Here is a 17,500-nt window from a genome sequence, read left to right as displayed (position 1 = left end):
AAAACACGGAGAAAAAAAATTGAATGGTTTGGTCAGCGATCTCTCATGGTGTCTATATATATATATATATATATATATATATATATATATATATATATATATATATAGAGAGAGAGAGAGAGAGAGAGAGAGAGAGAGAGAGAGAGAGAGAGAGAGAGAGAGAAAGAGAGAGAGAGAGAGATATGTATGCATAATAATAACAATTATAATAAATAAATACGTGAATAATTACATTCATAAGTACAAATAAAATATTTCATGTTATGTCCAGTTACGACCTATAACGAAATTTCACGGTGTCATTTAAGATTCATGCATATATATAATGTTATATCCATGGCGAAAATGTTACATAATTAAATCTTTCACTTTCGAATACGCAAATCGTATCTCAAATATTTGTATATTGTGTTTTATAAATCATTCAATCAGCTGGTACTCCATTCCTCGAAAAAGTCATTATTAAACACATTGTTATTAATACAAATTTGTTGCTCATTTTAGCTGAGTTTAATTTTGTCTCTCGGGTCTATATTGAAGCTATTTCACAAGTGTCTTTTTCCGTAGTTTAGTCGTTTTACTATGATGTTTGTTCTCTAGTTTATTTTAAATGTTGAAACGTTCACGTTGATGGTGTTTTGACTACATTGTTTAATAAGTAGAACTACAGTTTATATATTATCGTACTGATGCAAGCAAAGTATATTTCTTTGTTTCAGTCGTAATGTCTTCTATCTCGTCCTGTGATGGTGAAAGTTTGTTGTTTTAAGCGCATTATTTTTATAGTCACACGGTGAGATAAAACAACCAGATATTAATTAAAGAAACACAAAAAAAAACACAAAAGAAAACAGAGTAAAGAGTATTTTATATATGTGTTTCTTTGAGAAAATGAGTATGTGTAAGTCTGGCGATATTGCTGCGCAAATGAATTAAAATAATTCATTGCTATATAATGAGATATCATAATTGAATAGAAATAATATAATGGATATTACTAAGATTGAAGAAAATTAAAAAAATAATAATAATAATAAAATGAAAATATTTATGGAAAAAAAATAGTCGGGTGTAATATTTGATTAGAAAGAAGTGGCAAATTATAAAGCTGTATAAAATAAAACATCGTATTTTCATGTGAATAAGTCAAAATGCCGACTGAAATGTCTGGCAGTGAATTATGCTGCGTTACTAGCAAATAGTTCACAAGGTTTAATGACAAACACGCATCAAAAGATTATTTTATTCCCGGATGATTTTACATGAATGTAGCCAGACATGCTGTCTACACACTGGGGAAATGTGGCGCCAACATCAAAGAATAATGTTTGTTTAGTTAAGCACTTGACCAATGAATTTTATTATCAGCCGTCTACTCATTTGTAATTCACAATACAAACGTTGAATTCATCAGCTATTTTGTACAGCTGACAATTGTTACAGCCTTATGGTGATTACGAAAGAAATGATCGGATGGATTAATCGGAAGTTCCAATCATAAAATCAGCCGACATTATTTATTATGATAGCTCTCTATTTCTAATTTACTATCTAAATGTTGTTGTTTTACTTTTTTATTCAGACATGTAAGGTTTCTATGGTTCCGCTGATGACAATGTGTACCAATGTTTTCTCTAGGATTTTGTTTGAATAAAATAGAATTCTCTTGCCGAAATATAGAAAAAAAAAGAAGGTAAAACAAAAACAAAAACGAACATTTAATGAATATGGCTAAAATATAAATAGATAGTACTAAAATTGAAGCATAGAAATTATTCTCATTATAACAACGGTTCGCATCATCACTGATAAATTAAGCGATGCGCATATTATAGTCTACCTGGGTTCATTTCTAAATGCGTAATTTCGGAAAACATAAGAAAGATTAAACACAAATGCTCAAAAACAAGCGTTGCACACTCATACACATATAAACAGAGGGAGACATACACTTATCTCTTGCTTATGTCCACACAAAGTTATATCACTATCCCAGTTATACATATGCACACACACACACACACACACACACACACACATATATATATATATATATATATATATATATGTATATATATATATATATATATATATATAGAGAGAGAGAGAGAGAGAGAAACAGATAGAGAGAATGACGTAAATACATAAGTATATACTTACATACATATGTATATATATATATATATATATATATATATATATATATATATATATATATATATATATATATGCATAAGTATTCGCGTGTGTGTATGTAAACGTGGGCTAGCACACACGCACACAAATATACATAATACATGGATATATATAGATATACATGGATATATATAGATATGTATTAAACTACGAATGTACTCTGCACTTTAATACTTTAATGACAGAATATTGTGTTCCTTTAAGCATAAGCAGCTGGTTTTTCAGACGTGCGTGGGTTTCTATTCATCTATCTATCTATTTATTTGTCTGTCTGTCTCTCTGTATCTATGTATGTATGTATGCATGTATGTGTTCTTGTATGTATGTCTCTGTATCTGCTTGTCTAGGCTCGAAATATTAAACTATTTTTTCAGTACTCGAGCGTTAAAGTAATACATCCGTTTCTTGTCTACACCGCCTATCTTCGTCTCTCTCTCTCTCTCTCTCTCTCTCTCTCTATATATATATATATATATATATATATATATATATATATATATATATATATATATATATATATATATATATATATATATATTTAAAGATTTAAGGAATGGAGAAAACGCATGTTATAAATGCAATTATAACATGCGTTTTCTCCATTCCTTAAATCTTTAAATATGCTCAAATACCCATAATTTCAAGGAGTTCCTGCCTTAAAAACAGGAACTACACCACAGTTATTTTATGTTCTTTGCTACATTGGTTTCTATTAACACATTTATTCTATCCGAAAAATTTTTATTCATTAAGATAGAAGAAATACATATAAGTAAATATATATATATATGCCTATAGGTAAATATATACACATATGTACAAAACACACCCACCCACATGTATGTATATATATATACGTATATGTATGTATATATGTATTTATGCATGATTTCATGTAAATAAAGTTATACTTACAAACACTGTGCACAGCAGACAATCCCGTAGAATTTTGTTTCCAGCCTTGTAGCGTAAGATTCTTAACGTAGCTAATACTTTACCATATTCTTCAGTTTCTACCACGGTATGAACAGAACATACCACTGTTTGCTCCTTCAACATTATCGAAATGGTGAATGGTAGAAGTGCCAAGTCTAGATGTGTTTCTACTTGGTTGTTCGCGTGGACAACCATTTGGCTATATGACATCGAAACAATGGATCTTACATAAACTTATCTTAATATTAGATTTATGGAATTCGGTTGCTTATGTTGGATATTCAAATTACTGGAATAAATTAACTAAGATTAACAAACGTAATATAATGTCTAAATTGTCCATAAATCTTTATTTGCTGCACATACTGATGCGTTCAACCAACATAGAATCCAGTTATGCCACACATGATACACATGTATACACTTACATAACGCACACTTGTGCATGCCATAGAAAATGCGAATGTTGAACGCTGGTAGAAGATTAGATGAATGTATGTAAGTATATATATATATATATATATATATATATATATATATATATATATATATATATATATATATATATATATATATATATATATATATATATATATATATATAACTTAAGCAGAAAATTAAGAAAATCCTTGATCAACAAACAAAATATCTTCCGACGTTTACTATTTCTTAATACAAAACTTTAACATTTCTAACATCCGTTTCTACTTCTAATGTCTGTCAGCGCTACTAAAGAAAATTGTGAGAATTATATACGTCATATTCTATAGCTCATCCCATCTGGTAGATGGAGATTCATGAGAGTGAAGACAGATGCATAAAATAAAAGAAGAGAAAAGGACAAAGCCACGAGATGAGGAAAAGAAAGGGCTTTATATATTTGAATCAAAACATTTTGCAGTGAAACGCTTGAAGTCGATGAGCAAGTGACTAACCAGAAACTTAATTGGTGGGCGAATGTTTCTTTAGGTTTACAAGGGTGTATAAATAATAATAAAACTAAAACAAGTTATTTAGTATAATGAGATTCGCCATTAGGTCTAGAAACAGAATAGTACCCAAGATTTCTTAACTAGTACTAATTACATTATTTATATTATTTACATTTCACGGATATTTGTCCTCAGCTTGTTTGTTGTTAGCCCAAGATTGCAAACCGAGTTAAATAACTACTTGGTGTTTATAGGAATGGAGCGGTTTAAAATAAGCATGATTCTTCCATACAGTAAAGTAAATGATGTTTAGAATTATTCAAATTTACCCACACTGCATTGTGGGAGACTACATTTATATGCATGTAGATATCTTGAGAGTCTTTCAGAAATTCTATTAATGATCTTCTCATATATATATATATGCGCGTCTGTGTATGTTTGCTTAAACGCACAGAGAGAGGAAGACTCACGTATGCATGCTCCGACATACAAATGCATACAGGAAAATATGTATATATGTGTATGTAAGTGTGTGTGTGCTGTTATGTATTTCTGTGGACATGTTTCTCCCACTGTATCTATATTCACTATCTTGTCTTACGTTTCTTTATGTCAAAAATAAAACAAGCCCATTTTAAACAGTAACATCTATTACATAGCATATTTATAAATATTTGTTTCGAGTAGTTCCAGTCATACACTTTCTAATGGCGGTATGGATATTTTCGGCAATTAAATGTCGAAAATGACGCGAAAGAATATTAAAAACCGCTTTTCAAAAGTAAGCAGGTTCACAAAGCTCATAATGTACTGCCTAATATCTTTGGGTAACGTAATTCCCATTATTATGGACCCAATAATTCATTGCAAAATCTATAAAGGAATTTCAACTTACTGTTTTCCCCCACCTTTTTTTACACACTTTGTCGTGTGCTGCCATTTTCCAGCAAAATAAAATCTATACTTGCACAATAATCTGAATTTCTTTCCGATTGTATGTGACAGCGCCAGTCGCCATTATCAACGCAGTTTGATCTAGACACGTTATGTAAAGAATATAATAAGGTTTTAGGCATTTTTTTTTCTTTTAACTCAAATCGTGTGAAAGGATACAAACGGAAAGAGGAAAGAAATGAGTTAAAGACTATTCTCTTGTGTTATTTTACAGCAGTTTTCATCTCATAGTGTCTTTAATACGATATGATTGTTTTCACATTCCGGTATGCCCAACATTGCTATAATGGAGGAGATACTCATCCGTAGATCAAATAGCTATTTCTCATGCTTCCAGCTAAATGGACTCTACTAAAGTCATGTAACAATGAGCTGCTGGTCTTAAACCTGTCGACAAATATGTCACGGAAGCAATAAGTAAAAAGTTTCCCCGTCCAATTTCTACGTTGTTTCTATCAAGTAGTTTTCATTGAAGACAATTTGGAAGTAGATACATTGGTACCACACACAGTTAGAATATTCCATATGATGAAATTTAATTCGACACCAACCATACACGCATACTTCTTAGAAATAATGACATGGTCTTAACACTTGAACTGTTTAAACACTAACCTATTTCTAACTATCTTACTGAAAAATAGGCAAAAACATAGCTTAAATCATCAAAACTATTATACATATTCTTCCTTCACTACAACATGTTACGTCAGCAAGCTGCAGAATCGTTGGCACACCAGACAAAATGCTCACCGGCATTAACTTCCGGCTTTATGTTCTGAGTTCAAATGCCACCAAAGTCAACCTTGTCTCTCATAATTCCAGGGCCCATGAAATAATTAATTTATTTGATATATTTGCTCCAACTCTCCACGCCATGAGTTGAAATCCTTGTCAAGGTCAATTTTACCTCTCATCAAAGTGGGATCCGTAAAATAAGAGAAGTATGGCATGACGATGACATCTACTAACCTATATATATATATATATAATTTATATTACATTGATCTATTCAAGCATCTATTTATAGAAATGTATTTTCTTAGAAAATCTTAGAAATGTATGTTCGTGTATACAAGTGCTAAATGATTTTGCTGCTGATCGGCCCTTGCCAAATTTATTAATGAAACCATAGTATTCTAAATATGTAGAGAGATAAATTAATTACTCCAATAGCATTCAACAGTTGTGGGTTGATATGTTTTTGTAGAATGTATAATGTATTATACAATAATGTGCGGTTTGTAAGTGCATGCGCGTAAACGAGTAGAGCGAAGACGGCACGCTGATAATACTTATTATCCATTGGTACTCTGAGTTTCACACGTTTGTAAGTTCACAACATGTCATCTGCTGAGTATCGATATTTTCTGAAATTGCATGATATAAAGAACAAAATATTGTCAGAAACACACGAACATTTGCTCTAACAACATTTATTATTAAAATGTGCTCTCATAAACGGAATATTTTAGTGAATAAGGGAAAAAAAGATCTGTGTGTCATGTTATAGAGCAAACAAGTATTAAAATATAATATTATTATTCCAGGGAATATATTATAAAACATATTTTTATTTTATTTGCAAATAAAGCAACATTATTTCTTAACTCACCTATACACTATCACATATTAAGCAAATTACCGTAATTTCGTACATAGCATTTTTCAGTAAATAACACTGGTAGTTACTGAAATATAATAGATAAATAATGTTTTGTTATTACGAAGTCTCTTTTCTGTAAAACGTTTTTAAAATATGCACGTTGATACAATGGAGTAAAATAGATATGAAAACAACATATATTTGATAAACAAAATAATGACTTTTCGTAACATGAAATTAAATATTGTACTACACATAAAAGTAAATGCATTAATGATAAATAGGAACGTTTACATACATATACGTAAAGCTGTTCCTATACACTCATAATTTTATGTTTGAGTAAATACACACACACAAACACACACACAAACACACATCGCATATACAAATAGAAATTCGTATACATATACCTGTGTATCAGAACACACACACACATTCACACTCTCACACAGATATATATATATATATATATATATATATATATATATATATATATATATATATATATATATATATATATATATATATATATATATATATATATATATTATATATATATTCATTTAAAATACAGAGATGCCTGTAATAGGACATCTAACCCACTAGAAATAGCAGCAACACTACATACCACAAAAAGTAGGGATAATTTCGAAAGGGTATGAAAAATAAAAACATTTACCAATCTATATTCTTTTACCTTGTTTTTATTTTTCATTCCCTTTCGAAATTATCCCTACTTTTTGTGGTATGTAGTCTTGCTGCTATTTCTAGCGGGTTAGATGTACTATTACAGGCATCTCTGTATTTTAAATGAATAATACATAGTCTATTGACTGTTTTTTTACCCTCGCTAGACCACTGGTGGTAAATAAAATGTTTTTTGGTAACCTATATATATATATGTATATATATATATATATATATATATATATATATATATATATATATATATATATATATATATATATATATATATATATATATATATATATATATATATATATATATATATATATATATATATATATATATATATATATATATATATATATATATATATATATATATTTATATATATATATATATATATATATATATATATATATTCGATGAGCTGCCAGAATCATCTGAATGCTGGGTAAAAAGCTTAGCGGCGTTTTCACCTCCATAAACTCTTAGTCCAAACTCCACGAAGGTCGCCGTCTCCATTCATCCACTCTGGGTTGATCTTGAATAAGTTCCCGTTGAGCATTGTGGTCGATGTAAGCGCCCCTCATCCTTTCCCGAAGTTGCAGATCTTGTCCCCAAAATTGACATCATTATTATAATTGTTATTTTTATCATTATTATTGACTGAGCACACTCTATCAAAGTGACACTGGGGTAAGATATACGAAGCCCAGTATACCCATCATAACTACCCGTATGATAAAGGGAACACAAGGCACATGCGTCGCAACAATATGTGCCCGACACGGTGACCTTATTTTAAGATAAACTGCTCATGACCTTGCAGGTAGGAACCAGCTAGCATTTTCTTCAGGTTGCGCGTTGCGAGTTAATATACGCGCGTACATATACTTTTACCTGTATCAGTGAGGGATTATGGCCATGCTGGTGCTCATCTATTTGTGAGTTAATGGTGCATTTCTGTTCTTTTTGATGTCTCTTACTTTGGTTTGGATTTGGTGGTTGTTTGAGGAAAAAGCCGAATATCAGTACCGCTTCTTGGATTGCTGGGTTCTCTTTCGGTATGTGTATATGCATGTGTGTGTTTGTGTGTGTATGAAGAGGCAACACGGAACATGCGTCTGTTTGAACAATATCGATTTAATTTAAAACGACATTACAAATTAGGCGTTATAAGTCAAACATCCTTTAGCACCAGAATGACTAACCACACTGCTAGTTTGAACGGTCGACGGTACCTGAATGCAATATATATACTTTATTATGGATAGTTTAATGCAGAGATATACACTTCACAAAGTATGAAGAACAAGCTAATTCTGCTTTAAAAATCTTAGTTCTGTTACCAAAATTGTGGACTTAATACAAAACTGTGTAGTGTTAGTTTTGTCCAATTCCTGATTGCTCTGCTAATCATTCACAAATGAATAGCTGTAGAAACCTACCTTTGATATATCTGAAGCATAATACTTTAATTAAATATATATATATATATATATATATTTTTTTTTTTTTTTTCACTGCTTATTACTATATCTATTCACTGAATATTCACAATTTTTATATCTCATTTTTTTATTAATTCGACTTATGATCTTCTTTGTCATTCTATCTGTGACTTTGTCATTATTAGTTTAAATGTGGATGCTGCATTTTTCTCTTTATCAGCAAGCTAATATTCGTTTCTTCCTTTTAGCAGATGACGATTCAAAACTTTTTTTTATAATTTGGTAATAGTAATTTGAGGGGAGAAGTTGACAGTTATGCTATAACATGCTTGTTGTCTGCATCCTGAATCTAACGAGACATGATGACTGCACCTATTGTGACACGCTAATAATTCTGACATGAATGTTCCATATGGATTGTGATTACATCATATAATTTTCAATGACAACTATGATATATTAATGAAGAATTTTGTACTGGTAACATCGTCTTAAAATATTTTTATTACTGATAGACTGAAGCTAAACGCATACACAGACAGACAAACACGCACTCACACACACAAGCATACACATATACCCACGCACATATGAACGAGTTAGTTTTTGCTAGGAAACATTTCCTAATGTTCTTGTCATAAACAAAGCAAGAATTGTACTTATAGCCATAGACAGTTCTATGAATTCCTAAAATAAAGCTGAAGATTATAATATTAGTTGTATGATATCGCTAGAGCTGAAATTTATTCTATTCGGCTTTATATGACTGTGCGTATCTGTATGTATATAGGTGTGTGTACAATCTGTGTGTATGTGTCTGTGTTTGTATACAAATTGTTAAAGTCCATCTCAGTAACCCTGGTCCCAATTCATGAAAATAGCTACAGCTGTATCGAAACTATGACTTGTTACACATCCGAAATTTATACCCTTTTATGTTCTCAACAAGCCTCATAGGTTGTTTATATTCCTTCAAAATATGTGCTTTGATATTTTGTACGGACAGTGTATAGCTTAGAGCTGGTGGTACTTATATCAAGTATTACAAAAATATAAATGGTGGGAGGTTAAATATAGGGAAACTTTATAGCATAGTTAGTGTGAGATGCTTGCAAAATTAACGTAGTAGACAGGAATAATTAAATTTTCCGAGAAATAATCAACAATATAACCATTCTGATACACATACAGACTCAACATTATTTACCACTGAAAATATATCGTATATCTTGTCATATATGTATGTGTGTATGTATGCATATATATGTATATATACATACATATATATATATATATATATATATATGTGTGTGTGTGTGTGTGTGTGTGTGTGTGCGTGTATATATATATATATATATATCAATATGCATGCACATATATATATATATGAACACATATACATATACACATACACGCAGATTCATTCGCACACACACACACACACACACACACACACATCTATATGCGCATGAGTCTCTGTACATATATTTGTAAGTGCGTATGAATACGGATACCTATATGTGTGTGTCTGGGCGTGTGCTTCAGTGAGTATATGGGTGCACCTTGTTTGTATAAAATCAATAGTATGACAGCGTAAATATATGCGTGTGTCTTCATAAAGCAAAAATTTAATAGGAATTAAAATATATGCTGGAATTTTTATTAAAGCATAGGTTAATATATGCGTATATACACTCAGATAAAGAAAGAAATTATGAAAATATATACTGAGGGAAGAGAAAAAGTACTTTAAAATTGTCTGTGTTGGAATATTCCGAATTGCAAACACAAATTGCTTTGCGTAACATCATGGTGATTATAATGTGTTGTTTAAAAAATGCAATATATATTTAATATCGTAAGTTAAATTGTTACATTTTTCAATTCAATAAAACTTTCCCAGCAATGATATATTAATATATTATTCATTTCCAACAGATTTTCTATAAAACGTAACGCATCGCAATAACAGAATATTAATATATACATATTGGATTACGGCTTATGTTTTTTGAACTAGAAAGATTCGTAATATTGGCATAAATTGAACATATATATTACACAACAACATTTTAGAAATTGCTTTCATATGTACAGATATATGTGTGCGCGTGTCTGAGTCTGAGTGAAAATACGAATCTGTCTGTGTGTGTGTATATATATATATATATATATATATATATATATATATATATATATATATATATATATATATGTGTGTGTGTGTGTGTGTGTGTGTGTCTGTGTGTGTGTGTGTGTGTGTGTGTGTGTGGATGTACATGTATGTTCGTATGTATGTATGCGCCTATATACATATATACATATATACATAGCTACATATATTTCATTAGATTGTAATAATCCAATTATGCTGCTTCGTGTACTTGTGTATTGCATGCATAAATGGAGTAACACACAATTCTCGGTGCAAAAATGTACGTGCCTAGTGACTAAACGTGACTAAAAGCACACTCTACATCGTAACATTTTAAGATGAGCGTTTAACCTTCATTTCCTAAAAGATTATGATGGAATTTGGCTTCCTAATTGCCCCCGAGGCTGTGACAATGCTGGGGCACCGCCAATGTAATCAATTTTTGATTGTCTAATTCTATGTGATTGTCTCTTTGTGAATGAGGGAGTTCGATGCTACTGCCCTCTTTTGAGTTTCCTGCCTTGATATTGGTTCGTCTGTGATCTTGGACAGCAAGACGTCAATTTTCTTGAAGACATTAATCCCACTCCATGGAGATCCCTCAGATATTTTGGCAACGCGTTAAATAGGTGTGTGCTCTGGAATCCCAAGTATCGCTGTACATATTCCTCACCTTAGATGGGGCTCTTGGGACATTTGTAATAGTGCAGTGACGTCCAATTGGAGCTCTGGTATAACTCTCAATTACAAAGATTGGTGCCATCCTCTCCAGTATCCAGCACACATATATCGCTGGGTACCTCTCCGTCTTCGCTTCAGGGAGTAGACTCGTAGCTCATTCAGTCTCACCCAGTAGCTGAGCTGTTCCATTGATGTAATCTTCCTCGTGTAGCATCGCCAAACCGCTTTAGGTTCCGCTATTACTCCGACGCTGTAAGATGACCATAGTTGAGAGTAGCAGTCAAGACGGCTGAGGATAAATGTCCTCCATAGGACCGGTATAGTTGTCTGGTCTGCTATCCTGAACCTTTTCAGAATCCACCCATCCATCAACAGCATACCGCAACCATCTTCGTGCAATAAAAGCCTCAGGAGACATCGTTACCCATATCAATCCCAAGATGGTGTATTTCGTGCGATTACAGGATTGCAGTTTTTTGGGGGTCAAAGAAACCTTGTCTCGACTTCTGAGCGCCAATTATCTGGTAGCGGAGGGCTTAGAATTTGCCTGCATAGTATTGCAGGTTGGTGTCGTCATCCCATTTATATATGGTTTCTGGATCTTTCTGTTGAAGGTTAGCATCAGAAGTTTCCTTAACTATATATATATATATATATATATATATATATATATATATATATATATATATATATATATATATATATATATATAAACAATTGCAGCGTGGAAGGTGTTTCTAAGCCATTTAAGATAACACACACAATCCGTTTGATTCACTTCAACATTTAAATTTAATTTGTCAAAATATTTTCGTCGCTTTGAGACCGCGACCTGTTCACTGACAAAATTCTGTGCTGCATCAGAGAAAGTAATAGTTAGTTCATGATATATATGTACATGTGTATGTATGTATGTATGTATGTATGTATGTATGTATATATGTATGTATGTATGTGCGTGTACATGTGTGCGCGTATGCATCTGTGTACATCCGTATGCATGTGTGCATGGTTATACACATGTATGTATATATGTATATATGTATGTATGTGAGTATGCACGTATGTACTTATGGATGTACGTGAGTAATAGGGCAAGTGTGTAGACGTGTTTGTGTGTGTGTGCGTGTGTGTGTGCGTGTGTGTGTGCATATGTATGTATATATATATATATATATATATATATATATATATATATATATATATATATATATATATATATATATATATATATATATATATATATATATATATATATATTTATATATATATATATATATATGCACATACACATATATACGCGAAATAATGGAACGTTTTAGCGACACATCCATTTCGGCCAAATTTGGTTAACCAGTTAATCTAAAATCATCTTACGCTTTGCTCGAGTGGCCTAGGTAAATATTTACTTGTCGCAACCCTTCAGTAGTGTATATTGCATCTGTGTATAAAATTTGAAGTAATTCACTTGAAAATACTGAAAGTTATGGTAGAAAATAACATTCAAATGAGAATTTGCATTGAAATGCCCTATTGAATTTTGAAATATCGATGCTGATAAAAATTATCGATATTTTAGAAATTCCAAGTCTATCAGTGACCGCATTGGCATAAGCTCTTCACACACGTGTAAAGTTTCATCATGATTGGTTGGATAGTCTCGTCGGAGTTAAAGTAACATTTTCGCAAATTTGCACGCAAGCCACAAAAAGAGCGAAATTACCATTTATGCACACACTCACTCTCACAAATGCACGCACACACACACAGACACACACACACACATACTCACATGTATACATGTACATATACTTGAATCGATACATGTGCGTGTATACATATATCGTATATATAATATATATTCTTATATACAGACATATATAAATTGCGTACGTACATATGTGTGCTTGTGTATTTGCGTATATAAGTATGTACAAGCTTATACACTGTTAGTGTTTGTTAAACCAATGCAAAAAGCAATGTTGTAACACCTTAACCTAGACTTGTTCGCTAAGACTGAAAATACTTGTGTAGAAGCATAAATATTTATAAATAAATACATGTATGGGTAGTCACCAAATTGAAATGTGTATGTATTAAAATGTTTCACACCTGTCTAGACACCTCGTTGCAATTTGTCACTTGGAGAAATGACCCCAGTTATTTTGTACAAACTGTAAGTATTAAAGAAATGTTTGAGACATTTCTTATGATGCATCATTCAGACATTTTGAAAAAAGAATTGGATAAAACTGTTTATTTAACACTAAACTAATTTGTTATTCTCGGAAATATGGTCACAGGATAAATCAATACAAACATAGTGTTATATTCACCAGTATTCAAACTGCAATAAGTATGGATACCCGCCTTGCAGGTGAATAATTTGTATACATTGTAATGATTAATGATTTGCAGAATGAATGATGTCCACGGTATTCGTGGACAAAACTAAGTTTCAGATATCAACATCTATCGATCTCGTTCACTTCCTGGTTGTTCTTTCCACTTGGCTTTGAGTATTGCAATGCTTTTTTTTAAATTTGAAATTCTACATCTTTATAGGGATATTCTGAGTACAAAGGACCATTGCTGAAAACGTTTGACAGAGCAAAGACAGTACGTACGTGATATCACATTGTAGGTAAGCCTCTAACACAAATTGAAATCTATCCACCTGCCTGCCTACCTGTCTTCCTGGCTATTTGTGTTTATCTATCTAGCTATGTATCTATCTATCTCCCCCTGTCTTTCTCCCCATATATATATATATATATATATATATATATATATATATATATATATACGGCAGGGAATTGCCAATGAGTTAATAAAATTAATAATTAAAAATTTTGCCAAGTAGTTCAGTATGAAAAAAAACCTTTATCGGTAAAAACATTTATAATCATAAATATATAGGGATCAGCATAAATTGATTCACCAACATACTGAAAATTCAGAAATAGCAGTCAAAGAACAACTGATTCTAAACTACAATTATTCCTCTAACGGATGGCGATATTTACGGCACACATAGAACAAAAACAGAAGAGAAAACAAAAACAAACCTGCCTTTAGGTAATCATGTACAACGTTTCGTGATTAAGTCTATAAAACTACTCTTCTCCACTCTTCAGCATGATGTACAATAAATCTGAAAATGGCCATATACTCATGGGTATTTGACCATGCGGCATCAAAATCACATGAGGAAAGGACATTCACAAATTTATCGGCTAGTGAGTTTTCCATTTCACCCCAAGAATTTATCCCATGTGCGCCACAAATAGTCCCGCAGAAAAAGGTTGCAGTTTAACCATCCAATAGAAGATATCAATATAAATACAGATATAGGGCATGGAATTGCCAATTAGTTAATAAAAATAATAATTAAAAATTTTGCCAAGTAGTTCAGTATGAAAAAAACCTTTATCGGTGAAAATATTTATAATCATAAATATATAGGGGTCAGCATAAGTTGTTTCACCAACATACTGAAAATTCAGAAATAGCAGTCAAAGAACTACTGATTCTAAACTACAATTATTCATCTAACGGATGGCGATATTTACGGCATACATAGAACAAAAACAGAAGAGGAAACAAAAAAAACCTGCCTTTAGTTAATCGTGTACGACGTTTTGTGATTAAGAATATAAAACTACTCTTCTCCACTCTTCAGCATGATGTACAATAAATCTGAAAATGGCCATATACTCATGGGTATTTGATCATGCGACATCAAAATCACATGAGGAAAGGACATTCACAAATTTATCGGCTAGGGAGGTTTCCATTTCACCCCAAGAATTTATCGCCATCCGTTAGAGGAATAACTGTAGTTTAGAATCAGTAGTTCTTTGACTGCTATTTCTGAATTTTCAGTATGTTGGTGAAGCAACTTATGTTGACCCCTATATATTTATGAGCATATATATATATATATATATATATATATATATATATATATATATATATATATATATATATATATATATATATATGCATGCATTTATGTGTAAATGTATGTATGCATCTAGATATTGATATATAGTAACTGTTCTAGATATATAGTAACTGTCCTATAGGGGGCACATGCGAGGCTTACCTATGAGGTTAGAGTGATACCCAGTCCTAATATCCGTAATAAAAGTAACGTAACACCGAACATCAATATTATTAGCAGATTAACCAGGTCTCACGCTAATACTGTTGCCACGTCCATAGATAATAACCGAGCCGGGACCAGCATCACAAAGAGCGTCACCGAATATCCTGGAATCAGCGCCACGCATAATGAGCAACCCATAGGTGCAGATAGAGTAATCATCCCGCAAAGTGTTTGAACACCATTACAAACGCCGCGCCTAGAAATAACTCGGAGGAGATAACTGCTCCTCCCAGCTCACCCGCCTCAGATGAAGACTACACATCTTCGTCACCGATGTGATGACTAGCACCGCATTTTATGTTGCCAGGGGTGCAAATAGGACCACATCCCATGTTTATAATTATATTGGTTCAGCAAGTACTTCGTTCAAGAAATGATTTCTTAAGCATTAGTCACGTCCCTATCCCGCCATGTGTGGAACAACAAAGATCAGTGGACCCCGTGTGATACCAGCAGGAAATTAATTGATTATCGGACCCGTATATTAATGGAAGAGGTCTTTGCAAGATCTGCATGGTGGAGAGAGCCAATATTCTTAAGGGCTATAACAAACCTGACGCATTAAACAACCGCAAAGACGTGTTTTCTAAATGCGTCCCCTTCAAGCGCCTTTTACTAGAAAATTGCATCTGCTGTTTTGCTCGTTGGGACTGTCCGAGTCTATCAAGGTTATTTTTTTCCCCTCTGATTAAGGGGAAACAACCTGCCCACATTAACATTTTTCATATTCCACGAATTCGGAGCGTTGACTCAAGTCTGCAACGTAGATATTAAAAAATGTTTTATACACATAAACTCTCTCTCTCTCTCTCTCTCTCTCTCTCTCTCTCTCTCTCTCTCTCTCTCTCTCTCTCTCTCTCGCTTTCTCTCTCTCTCTCTCTCTCTCTCTCTATCTGTATATATATATATATATATATATATATATATATATATATATATATATATATATATATATATATATATATATATATATATATAAATGTATGTACTTCATAAAAAGGCTGCAATATGATGTGTGTGTGCGTGCGCGCGCGTGTGTGTGCAGAGATACATCCATATCATAATGTTGCCTTCTTTATGACATCGACGTATGAATATATTTTCCACCATGTTTTGCCTCGTAACTCTCCATCTCCCATCTTTAATTCACAAAACTTAATTCATATTTTAAGCGTTCAATTTTCCCTCATCAGTTTTTCCTTTTGATTTTACTGTTCTGAATTATACACTGCTTCATTTGTTTTTAGTATTAACACCGACGCATTATTCGTTCTTATTCAGATAGTGTATGCTTTCAGCTTTCATGGCTCACATACAATGTAGGGGCATTTAAAACTCTAATGATTCGAAAAATAAATGTGAAAACTTTAGGATGTTATCTTTTCTCACTTTTTATACGATTGGAATAACTATTTTTGCCTTATACGTTTAGTTTGTCAAGTTTTGACTTAATCAGTCACACTTATAGTTTTACTGCATAAGATTTATCTGAAACCTTATAACAGGTCTTGTTGTGGGAATTGTATTGATTAATTATATCAAGAATAGAAAGAGCTTCGCCTACCATGAATTCTTGGTTGTGATTTTCTCATTTAAATTGCTTTGATTTAAATTAATTTTTTTAAAATTCTAAGTTTAGTTAAAAGAAAAAAAGTTGCTTTTGATAATTAGCCAACAGGCTAAACTAAGTCTTATAAGTAGTAATACTTTCAGTCAGCATCATCA

This window comes from Octopus bimaculoides, chromosome 5, assembly GCF_046866305.1.
Source record: "Octopus bimaculoides isolate indiv1 chromosome 5, ASM4686630v1, whole genome shotgun sequence".
NCBI classification, from domain to species: Eukaryota; Metazoa; Mollusca; class Cephalopoda; order Octopoda; family Octopodidae; genus Octopus; species Octopus bimaculoides.
Note: the sequence above shows the minus strand (reverse complement) of the source record.